Below are 10,960 nucleotides of genomic sequence, written 5' to 3' on the forward strand. Positions count from 1 at the left end.
TCCTCTGGCCTCACAGCCCCTGCTGTTGTCACTCACTCTGCTATTCTTACTGGCCTCAGGGATGCCAGGGGGCTCGGTTGGTGGCAGTGTCCTGGCCCACTGCTGGCCCCACACATGAACAGAACTGCAGGCTGTGGGACGGAGAGTAACCTGGCCTGCTGGAGGGGAGGTGGTGGGACTGCTCGGCGCCCAGCCGGGAGACTGCCGGCAGCGAGGGCGATGGCCCGGCCCGCTCTGGCCCTGGGGACTCCTCTGGGTGGGTTGGAGCGGCCCTAGTGCCAGGCCCTCCTGTGAGCCGCTGTGGAGGCAGCCTGCAGCCCCTTCTGTCTGGGTGGGGCCGCTTTGGTCCCCTTGGCACGAGGTATCTGCATTCGATGCCTAGAGCAGGCAGGGTTCCTCCTGGGTGGTCTCTTGCGGTTCAAAACCCCTTACTCTTTGTGGGTGCTCCATTCACGCACCTTATTTACCCAGAAACCTGCCTCTCAGATGGGCTCCCCACCACCCAGGTCTCTTCAGCGTGACAACCTCCCCATAGCTCTGTGAGCACGTGCCCCAGGGCCTTTACACACCCCCTCACGCCCCGTCTGTAGGTTCAGAAGCCCTTCTGCCCCTTGCCTTGACTTCCTCCTTGGCATTTCCCATTGTCTGGGGTCGCTTATATTTTGGGGGTTATCTGTCTGTGGCTTCTCGCTGGAATATAAACTCCATGAGGGCAAGGACTTTATTTTATTCACTGCTGAATCCCTGGTGCCCAGAATACTGCCTGGCATCTAGTATGTGCTCTGTAGCACCTGCTGGCCAAATGAATGACGAGTGAATGGGTGCCTGACCATGTGCCCAGCCTCCAAGTCCCCCTCTGAGCAGCCAGGGTGTGGGGGTGAGGGAGGGAAGCTCCCCAGTGTGTCCTTTCATTCCGGGGGATGTGCGGCCACCTGGCCCAGGTAGGGTTCAGGCTGGGAGGGACCCTGGTCCTGCTCTCAGATGTGGGGTCTGCTGCACCTTTTGCAGGAGAAGCCCGTTGTCACCTGCACCTGGGGCTCACAGACCGTCATGCCTGGCTGGTAGAGGAACAGGGTCCAGGACATGAGTCTGGCTTCTCTAGCCCCACAGGTGCTGGACCACAAGTGGTCTGGAGGGAGGGATGGGGCTCCGTGAGGTGCACCCAGGCCCAGGAGCACCAGGCCCAGGAGTACTGGGCTCAGTGGCACCAGGACGTAGCTAGGATGACAGGCCATGAGGAACCAAGGGGCCACACCCCACCTGTTCTTTGTCCAGGCTCAGCCCCTCTTGAGGACAGGCAAGTTCCTGGCTCACCATTTCATGCTCCAGGGACATTGACAAGGAGGGGAATAAAAGGGGCCTGAACCCATGTGCTTGGAAAAAGGGTCCAATAAACGCAGTGCTGGCCCATACCTGGTGCAGACCCTGAGGCCCCCGGGCCTGCTTCCCCCAGTGCCGGCCCGGGGCTCGCTCTTCATCATCATACTTGCTTGCACGATTGAGTATTCTCGCTTCCATCTTACAGAGGAGGGAGCCGAAGCTCAGACCATCGTGGAATAAAGCCCCCGTAATTCTGTGCACGCCTGGGCCAGCTGCTTCCAGACACCAAAGTGCTGGCCAGGTCATGGGACAGAAGGGAGGGTTAGGAGTCACCCCAGGGAGGACAGCGCAGAGCGACGGGGGGCTCGTCACCGTGGGGCAGGTCCAAAGGTGGCATGCGGGAGAACCGGCTGATTCCCAGTCCAGAGCCCAGCGCGGGCTGGTGGCAGGTGGGGCCCAGCCGGATACCCCGGGGCTCCTGTGAGAAGCACTGGGCTCCGTGGGCTCCACGAAGGTTTCACAGGCCCCGCCAGAGAGCCCCTGGGAAAGTAGCTTCTCGGATCAGATCCTCTGGCATTTTTTGAGATGCAAAGAATGTGTTGGGGACATTGGGGCCCCGCGGTCTTGCTTTCCATGGGGTGCATTGTTTTGCTTCATAACTAAAAGGCAGTGACTCTGCCCACTGCTGGCTGTGAGGGTGCTCGGGACGGGATCTCCGCTCCGGCCTGTCCGTGGTGCACAGTGGCCAGGGGAGGGGACTCCAGGCTGGACACTGTGGGGCTCTGGGAGGACTGTGCCTGGCTGGTTGTGAGCGGAACACCATCCTTCAGGGTCCTGGGGCCTGTGTCCCTGGTGGAGCTCTGGCACCTATATTTTTTCCCAGAACATCCCCAGTTGACTGGACATATGGCCAGAAAGGGAAGTTCATGTGGCAGGGTAGGAGCTGGCTGGCATGGCTCTCCCCAAACACAGGCTGCTGGTACGTTGTTCTGACTTCCTGGGGTGGCTGTGATGAAGTACTGCTACCTGGGGGCTTTGAATGACAGAAGTATCTTGTCTCACTGTCTGGAGGCCACAACTCCAAGATCTAGATGTGGCAGGGCTGCACTCCACCTGGAGGCCCCAGGGGAGGGCCCTTTGTGCCTCTCCAGCTGCGGGGGACCAGGCGTCCTGGCTGCAGCCGTGTCCCTTGGCCTCTGCCTCGTCTCCGCACGGCCTGATCTTCTCCGTGTGTCTCCCCTTTTAGAAAGACACCAGTCATTAGGTTTAAGGCCACCCCACTCCAGGGTGACCTCATCTTTGTTATATTGCAAAGACCCTATTTCTAAATAAGTCCACCTTCTGAAGTCCCAGGTGGCATGGATTCTGGGGAGTAGGGTCTCCTCTCTGATGGACATCACAGGTGGGTACCTCTTGCCCTTCTTACCTGATGGATGCCTGAGCCCATGTGCCCAGGGCCACGTGCTGGACACAAGAGGGCATGGAGTGCAGGGGCACAAGCAGTGCAGCAGTGTGGCAGATGGTGGGGTCTGTTTGGGTTCTGGTCTTCCGCTTGGAAGCGGGGCCGCCAGGACCCAGGCTGTGTAGTGCCCATGCCCTGTGATGGAAAGTGTGCATTTTACTTGTGCCCAGCCCTCCCTGTTCCAGAAAGGGGCTCCCATGGATGGGGAATTAAGTTTGTGCCAGTTTCATAGGCGTCCCCCATGCCTGCACTGACCGCCTTTCTGTCTGGGTGCCGACACCATGTCAGCTGGCAGGGCCTCCCGTCCTTCTGGCTTGGCGTCTCCTTGCCCCAGGCCTCTCTGTCAAGTGGCTAATGATGCCTGAGTAAGCAGGGTGGTGTCCTGGGGGATCTTTTGAGACATTGGGATCAGCGGGGCACACTTGTGGGCAGCCCCCCACCCTGGGCTGTTGTCTGGGTGAGACGAGCCGGGCCTCCCTCGGTCTCTGGTTCCCCGGCAGCTCGCTCACCGGCACCGAGAGGCAGGGACACCTGGAGGGACTTTTGATATCAGGATGGCCGGTGCTTTTGCCAAGAGCCCCCAGATGTCTGTCTGGCACAGGCCCAAGCCGATGTCTCAGAGGGCAGCTCCTTCCAGAGAAGCTTTTGGGAAACACCTTTGACAAATGGCTTCATGCAGAGGCCTGAGGGCTGTGGACCCAGCCCCAGGGTTCCTTCTTGGCTACCAGCCTGGGTCCCCGGACTCAGGGCCATATGGCAGGTTCAGTAACTGAGCCAGTCCCCGACATTCCTGCGTGGCAGCCCCGGAGGGCCCCACTGCCCGTGGCCCACTCCTCACCTCTGCCAGCCCAGAGCCCCTGGGAGCCTCAGTGTGCTTGGGGTGGCAGGGTCACAGGCTTCCTCCCCAGCCAACCTGGAGGCGTGTGTGATGGTAAAACCCCAAGAAAGTGCTGCCGAGGCCCCTGCCCCTTCCCACTGCCACAGGATTGGTGTGGCCACGCTTGACCCGGCTGCTCTCGGAGTCTGGGGCACGGATGGGGCCTCAAGTTCTGTGCCTGGTCAGCCGGGCCGATGATCTTTAATAAGGCCGTCATGGATGTTTCCTCGTAAGTCCGTTTTTAAGGAAATGTTTGCACATCGAGCACTTTCCCACAGCTCTGGGACAATGTGCTGCCCCTTGCCAAAGATCACTTTGCCACCCTCGTCCTTCCTGTAGCTGGAGGTGGGCCTGGAGGCCCGCCAGGCCCGCGCTGCCAAGTCGTCCCCATTGATGGTTATCAGGATGCGTTTGGTTAACATCTGACACCGAAAGGGGCCTGTACTTGGCTGGCAGGAGCTGCCCGCTGCTGAGGGGCGGGCCGTTGCGGGCCCTGCTCTGCGCGTAGGGGCTGGGGGCTGGGGGCTGGCGTGGGGCGGTAACCGCGCCCTCAGGGCCGCCGCCGCCAGTGAGAGAGCCGGGCTTGGCCATGGCCGTCCGGACCAGCCACCTGGTCCTGCTCCGGCTCTTTGAAGCCCTTCCAGTTTGCCCGGCTCAGTACGCCCGGCGTGGACCTTCGCATTTCCAGTTCATCCACATCCACAAAGCAAAGCCGAACTGCCCAGCTGCCCGGAGGCCCAGTACCCCTGCCCTCTGGGCCTGGTCACCGAGCGAGGCCTCTGTGGGAAGGTGCGTCTGGGTGATTCTCTGGGCCTGTAATGACCTCCCGTCTCCCCCACCCCGTGGTGGGGACTGGCCCCCTTCTCACGGTCCTCCTGCTTGGGACCATGTGGAGGCCGCAGCTCTTGGGCCAGCCCCTGATTGCTGAGTGGTCAGGGCGGGGACAGCAGCAGTGTCTGGCTACGTGGGGACCTGGCCACAGAAGAGCAGGTGGGGGGACAGCAAATGGCAGTGTCTGGGTTTCCAGGGACCGCAGCCCCTGGGTGGGAGAAAGGATCCAGGGCCTGGGTGACTGCAAAGTGCGTGTCCAGGCAGAGAGGGAGAGGGGCGCCTGGGGTGTGGCTGGGGTGGCGCAGGGAGGCCCAGGGGACCTGTTGCTTGCCCAGAGGGCTAATGACCAGATGGGTAAGGCGCTGAGTGAGTGTGTGAGACGGGCAAGTCCCTCATGTTCTCGGACCTGGAGGTGCTAGAGCAGGAAGGGCGTGGAGACGTTCACGCCGGACCCCTTTTCCTGGGGAAGCCGAGGGCCAGCGAGGTCGGTCACGGCCCAGGCCACATGAGGAGAGGGCTCCTAGGCTCCCATGCCAAGAGGTCATTGGGGGGGTCCTTGTGGCCCTCGTGGTGTGCGCGCCAGGGCCTGGGGCGCTGTGTCCATGCAGGGAACGTGGAGGAAGGCCCTGCCATGTGTGCTATTTGCTGAGCCCTGGGGCTTGCTGGGCACCAGCCTGGGGACTCAGGGTGAGCCCGGCGGGTGAGCGGTGCTGCTCCGGACGACTCGGCCTCTTCCATCTCAGCTCCTGTCTGTGTCGTGAGACCCCCACTTCTCAAGGCTGTGGGAGGGTTGCGCCTGGTCATGCCCGCCTTCCCCATCAGGTTTTGCCCAGGACTTCTCTGTAGTGGCCCCAAAACATGTGTTCAAGTCCCAGTGCCTGGAAGCTGTGGATGTGACCTTATGTGGAGAAGGGGTCTTTGCAGAGACGATCAAGTTCACGAGGAGTGGTCGTCCTGGATTATCTGTGTGGGCCCTAACTCCGTGACGAGTATCCTTGTAGGACACAGAAGAGAAGGCCCACAGAGAGGGAGAGGCCACGTGGCGATGGAGGCAGAGGCTGGGGGGCTGCGGCCACAAGCCCAGGATGCCCGGAGCTCCCACGAGCTGGAGGAAGTGGAAAAAAGCCCCCCTGGAGCCACTGGGGGGAGTGTGGCCCTGCGGACCCTGATTTCAGAGCGTCGGCCCCCAGGACTGGGAGAAGCATTACTGTCCGTGTTTCTGAGCCGCGGGGCTTGTCGCCGCTGGTCATGGCTGCCGGGACACTGACACGTTCTTGCTGCCTGAGACTCCCCTCACTGTCATGCACCTGCCAGGTTGTAGCTTCGCTTCCATTCCTGAGAGAGGAGCCCCTGGATGCCCACCCGAGTGCCCACTCCTGCCCCTTTAGGAATGCCACCACAATCTGTGACATGCATTTATTGATCCCTTATTGATCAATGAGTAATGAGTAGTCACTATTGATGGCTATTATTGTTCTTAATTATGATTAGTGTTATTATTAAGTGAACAAGTGAATGAATAATTATCTCCTCATTCATCCACCCATCCAAATCCCACCCATTCATCCATCCGCCCATCCATCCACCCACCCACCCATCCATCCATCCAGTCCACCCACCCACCCCGTCCACCCATCCACCCTGTCCATCCATCCGTCCATCCATCCATCCATCTACCCACCCATCCACCCACCCACCCATCCACCCATCCATCCACCCCCCCACATATCCACCCCCCCCTCCACCCATCCATCCTCCCGCCCGCCCACCCACCCACTCACCCACCCATCCAAGCACTCCTCTCCCTCCCCATTCCTCCCTCCCGCCTGCTTCTATGGCAAACGTTCTTCTAGACACCCGGGTGCAGGATGGACTGTGACCCTGCTCTCACCATTGGAAGGTAGCCACAGGCACTGAACAAGTTATTATGTAAAAAGTTCCCCTAGGATTGTGAGGAGCGGCAGGAAGGAAGCAGTGCCCACTGGGTGTATAGCCAGGGTGTCGCCTCATCTGGCGGTCAGGGTGGGCTTCTCTAAGCCAAGATGGATCGGGGTGACCTGGGAAAGAGTGCAGAAGAGCAGTCCTGGCGGGTGAGGGGGAAAGGAGTGGGCAAAGCCTCTGAAGTGGGAAGTAGGTGGGGTGTGAAGAGCAGAGTGCCAGTGTGTGTGGTGGGGGTGCGGGAAGAGGCTGTCAAGGAGGCGGGGGGCCATGCCTTGGGCCAGGGCAGAGTTTTCTGGTGGTGGTAACATACCCAGAGTCAGTGGACCGCTCTGGGGGTGCAGGCTTGATGCGGAGCCCTCCGATGTTGTTTTGTAATCTTTGCGTTCTCAAAAGGTTATTCTGGAAGAAGACCCCAAGGTCGAGATGGGCACTTGGAGGCTTTAGATGCCGAAGCAGTTTTATTTTGGCCAAGTCAGCTGAAGGAGCACGTGGGCCTAAAATTAGGCAAGTGTGTGCGCTGAGAACAGCTCACACGCCTGGAACTCCCGTGGCCAGCACCTCTGCCACTTTCCCCTGTCTGTCAACGGCACAGTCTGTTCGGACCTTTGGAACATTCCTCAGCTTTTATTTAATGTAGGAAGAATCATTTCTGGAATTAGCATATAAATTGACCAAAGTCAGCAGCCCTGGCAGAAAATGCCCTCCCAGGTGTCTGGGCGGGATGGCCGGAGGTGGCCAAGGATGGGGCAGCCACCCAGTCCCCGGCTCGCCCGTTTCCCTGCTTAAGCTGCTCCAGCCTTTTTCACAAACTACGCACCTGGGGAAGGAACACGGGCCCCTTTAGCACGGCCCCGGGGGAGGGGGTCTTGGCCGGGCTGGGAGGCTGGGGCGGAGCTGAGTGTGTGGGAATCTTTCCAGCTAAATGGCTTGCTAGGGAAAATTGTCCCACAGGGTGGCTCCCCCAGGCCTACCTTCCAGAACAAGGTGACCCAAAGGGGACACCAAGCAGTGCTCGCTCCCGGGAGGCCATGTGTCCTCCGGCCGGGGGCAGATATTGTACACATTTCATAGCCCCATGAGTATCACCCTGTGGATAAAGGTGACCAGTTGATCATTAACTGTTTGCCACGTGTGGCATTCCAACTTCTGGCCCGAGAGAGCTCCGTGCGGGTGTTGATCCTGCCTCGCCATTGGGCCTCGGCTGGGCGGGCCGGCCTGCCTGTGGCGGGCGGGGCAAATTCTCTGCTGCCTGCCCCTGGCCTCCCTGGCTCCCTCGGGCTCCGGCATAAACGCCTGATTATCCTTTGGGGTGTCCGGCTGCCCCGGGCCAGCCTGCGACATGGCCCTGTCTTCCTCCCGAGGAGGGTCTCTGCCAAGTGCCGCTCTCGGTCAGGTTGAAAGCCCCCCAGAGCCAGAGTTGGGCACCGTGGCTGGGCTGGGGTCCAGTGGGGCACACACATCAGCAGGTGCTCATCACTCGCATTCACTCAGTTCTCTCTCCCAAGACTCGGAAATGTCTTCTCTTTGCAGAGGCAGTTTCAAGGCATTAGGGAAACCCGCCTTTAGGCGTGAGCCCCCGGAGCGCCGGCTCTCTGGGCCAACCCCACCCCTGCGCACAGGGCCTCCCGGGCCTCCCGGCTCTGCTCATGCCCTGGCTTCCCTCCTGGCCGTGCCCCCCGCATCCCCGCCTCTTCTCTGCCTGGGGAAACACAGCCCCTCCGGGACACTTCCACCTAGGGTGAGTGGTAAATTCCATCACTCACCTGGGCTTAGAACTTTGCGTGGCTTCTCAGGACAGAAGTCTAAGAGAAAAATCCCGACTCCCTGGCTTGATGCAAAAAGATGGGCATAGCCCGCCCCTCATTCCTGGCCCCTGCAGCCCTGCTGTCCCACGCTTTCTTCCCTCTCGGCACTCGTCTGCCCTGCTGTGCGGGGTCCCAGGTCCCGGGTGCCCTCCCACGTCTGTGAGTCTCGGGCCAGATGGGCTCTGAGCGCTGTTGAGGGGATGGCCGGGCATGGAGGCCTCCCAGGCTCGGGGGCCGGGGGCAGCCAAAGGCAGTGGGTGCTGGGAACCCAGGGTGCCTGGGTAGAGGTGGCCAAGAGCGAGACGGGCAGAAGCCAGACCCAGGCATGGCCACGCCACCACCTTGTGAGCTCGAGCGAGTTGCCTGCCATCCCTGTGCCCGGCTTTTCCACTGGGGATACAACAGCACTTCCAGATGGACTGGACGCCACTGGCACACACTGCACCCGGTGGGTGCTCCAGGAATGGGTCTGAGCGTGGTGGCCAGGGCCCTGGGGGAAGGGCGTGTGGGGAGTAGAAGGACAAGGCTGGTCCCCAGGATGGGTGTTACGGGGAGAGGCTGTTTTGTTCCCCAGCCATCACCCAGGACAGGGAGGGACTGGGTCGCGCGCCGGGGTCCCGCTGGGCTCTCCCCCACTGCAGCCGGGCAGCAAGGGGCTGGGGCTCTGCCTCCGCTTTCCACATGGACGCTGCCTTGGTGGCACAGTGGGGCCTTTGGGCCTCAGCCTGGCAGCCGCTTGGCCACTTTGTGACCACAGCAAAATTGTCTGCGGGTTTCGCTCGTGACCTCCAGCCCCAGCCCCTCTGAAGCCGTGGCCAGGAATACAGGAGCCCCCCTACCTGGGAACGCCGCCTCAGCCCAGCGTCAGCAGCGCCGAGAAGGACCCAAAACATAATTTCCTCTCATGGGCTTCAAACTTGGAGCAGGAGATAAAACGCCAGAAACAAAAAGGCTTATGTCACAGCGGCCCTGACACAGGGTGGCTCCGTGTTGAGTGAGTGAAGCCGCCCTTCCTTCACCGGACCCTGAATCTGTGCAGGACTTGGCTGGACGAGAGGTCACCTCCAGGTGACCCTGGAGGGCGCTGTGTGTAGCCCGTTTCCGACAGCTCACGCTCACAGCCGCGATTCGGAGAACAGGCGTGCCTGCCTCCCATGTTTACCAAGCACTTAATACTGGGAGGCCCCCGCCGAGTGTGTTATCTTATTGATGTGCATATCTCATGTGGTCAGAGCCTGCCGGTCACCCCCGCCGGCCCCAACATCCTGGCGGATGCCTGTCACCTGGGCCTGTCACCTCCTGAAAAATACAAACCCGATGCGTCCTGCTTGGATGGGGAAGAGGATGGTCTCCTCGTGTGCAATCCCCTACAGGGCCCTGTGGCCTGTCCGCGGGCGAGGTGCCCTCTGTGGCTCTGGGGGGTGGGTGGACTTGTTCATGTGCTTGACTTCCAGGACTTTCTCTCAGAGGTGGGGTCTGAAACCAGTTGAGGCTGATTCTCCAGCCCACCCATAACCTGGGCCCTCAGATCCTTCCCAAGTGAGGGGATGATTCCAAAGATGTTTCAGGGGAGGCCAAGGGCTGGAGGGTCCCACCTTCCTGGGATCCTGCACCAGCAGCCAGTAGCGAGGGTCCCAGGAAAAAATTCTGCCTAGAGAGAGCTTTTTCCCCTTGAAGGAATGAAAAGCACACACACACACATTCCTCCGAATCAGAGGTATGCCCAGGGGGGAGGGCGGGCAGGGCCCCTTGACCGGCCTGCCGCCAGCAGCCTGGGCACATGACAGCTCTGAAAGCTGCTGGCACCAACTTGGGCCGGGTGTTTGCAGTGGACAGCAGTACCAGGGGGTGGGAGGGTGGCCTTTCACCAGCTGGGCACCTTGGCCATGTGATGGCTGCTTCTCGGGGCAGGCAGGTGCAGCCTGAGGGGTGCCCTTGCCTGCCAAACCTTCCAGGCCTGGCCTCTGTGCCCGCACTCTTGCCATTTCTGGCCGAGGTTGCTGGGGGTCTGTGGCATGAATAAGGAAGACTCAGTCAGGACGTAGGAACCCAAATCCCTTTGTGCGACTCCCCCAGGTAACCGGGAAAGGCACTTCACAGTTCCGAAGCCAGGTCCTATCTAACGGCCTCAGCGGCCCAGCAGACCGGGCGCTGGTACTGCCCCCATGGAGGAGGGGTAGCCTGGGCCTCTGGGACCTGGCTGACCCTCACACAGTCACACAGTGTGGCTGCTGGGCTGCATCCCAGGGCTGTAGGCTGGAGACCTGGGCCTGCTGGCCTCAGGGCCACGGCTGCCGATGTGTGTGTAGTAAAAGAAATGAGCCAGCAAACAAGTAGTTGTATCAGAGTCCTGGGGCTCCCAGAACAAAGGGCCACGAGTGGGGGGGCTGGAGGCCGGAAGTTGGGGATCAAGGTGCTGGCAGGGCCCTGCTCTCTTACCAAGGCTCCAGAGGACGGTCATTCCTGCCTCTCCCGTTTCCCTGGTCGCTGCGTTCCCTGCCTGTGGCCGCACCCCTCGAAGCCCTGTCGGCCTTCCTCTGCTCTCCCTTTTCGGGACGCTCTGCCATGGATTTAGGGCCCTCCAGGACAATCTGGCCTCAAGATCCTTAGCTTAATGCCATCTGCCAAGATCTTTTTTTCAAATAAGGTCACATTCATAGGCCCCGGGGGTTAGGACTTGGACAGATCTTTTCGGGGACCAACATTCAACTCACTGCTGGAGAT

General features: G+C 60.7%; 1 long non-coding RNA gene across 4 annotated transcripts; it reads right to left on the reverse strand.

Annotated features, from left to right (window-relative positions):
* Positions 1 to 378: 378 nt before the first annotated feature.
* On the reverse strand, positions 379 to 9,648 carry LOC118971118 (uncharacterized). Of its 4 annotated transcripts, none has more exons than XR_012123023.1 (5): positions 9,076 to 9,645; positions 6,742 to 7,080; positions 6,382 to 6,547; positions 2,747 to 2,917; positions 379 to 2,559 (listed from the first exon to the last, which is right to left on the reverse strand). It is a non-coding gene; the product is annotated as an uncharacterized lncRNA (long non-coding RNA). The 4 variants fall into 4 exon arrangements; XR_005059397.2 differs by having other exon boundaries at positions 7,403 to 9,645; XR_005059398.2 differs by having other exon boundaries at positions 380 to 2,559; positions 2,659 to 2,917; positions 6,742 to 9,648.
* Between the last annotated feature and the right edge of the window lie 1,312 nt (positions 9,649 to 10,960).

Source organism: Manis javanica, chromosome 11 (assembly GCF_040802235.1).
Source record: "Manis javanica isolate MJ-LG chromosome 11, MJ_LKY, whole genome shotgun sequence".
NCBI lineage: Eukaryota > Metazoa > Chordata > Mammalia > Pholidota > Manidae > Manis > Manis javanica.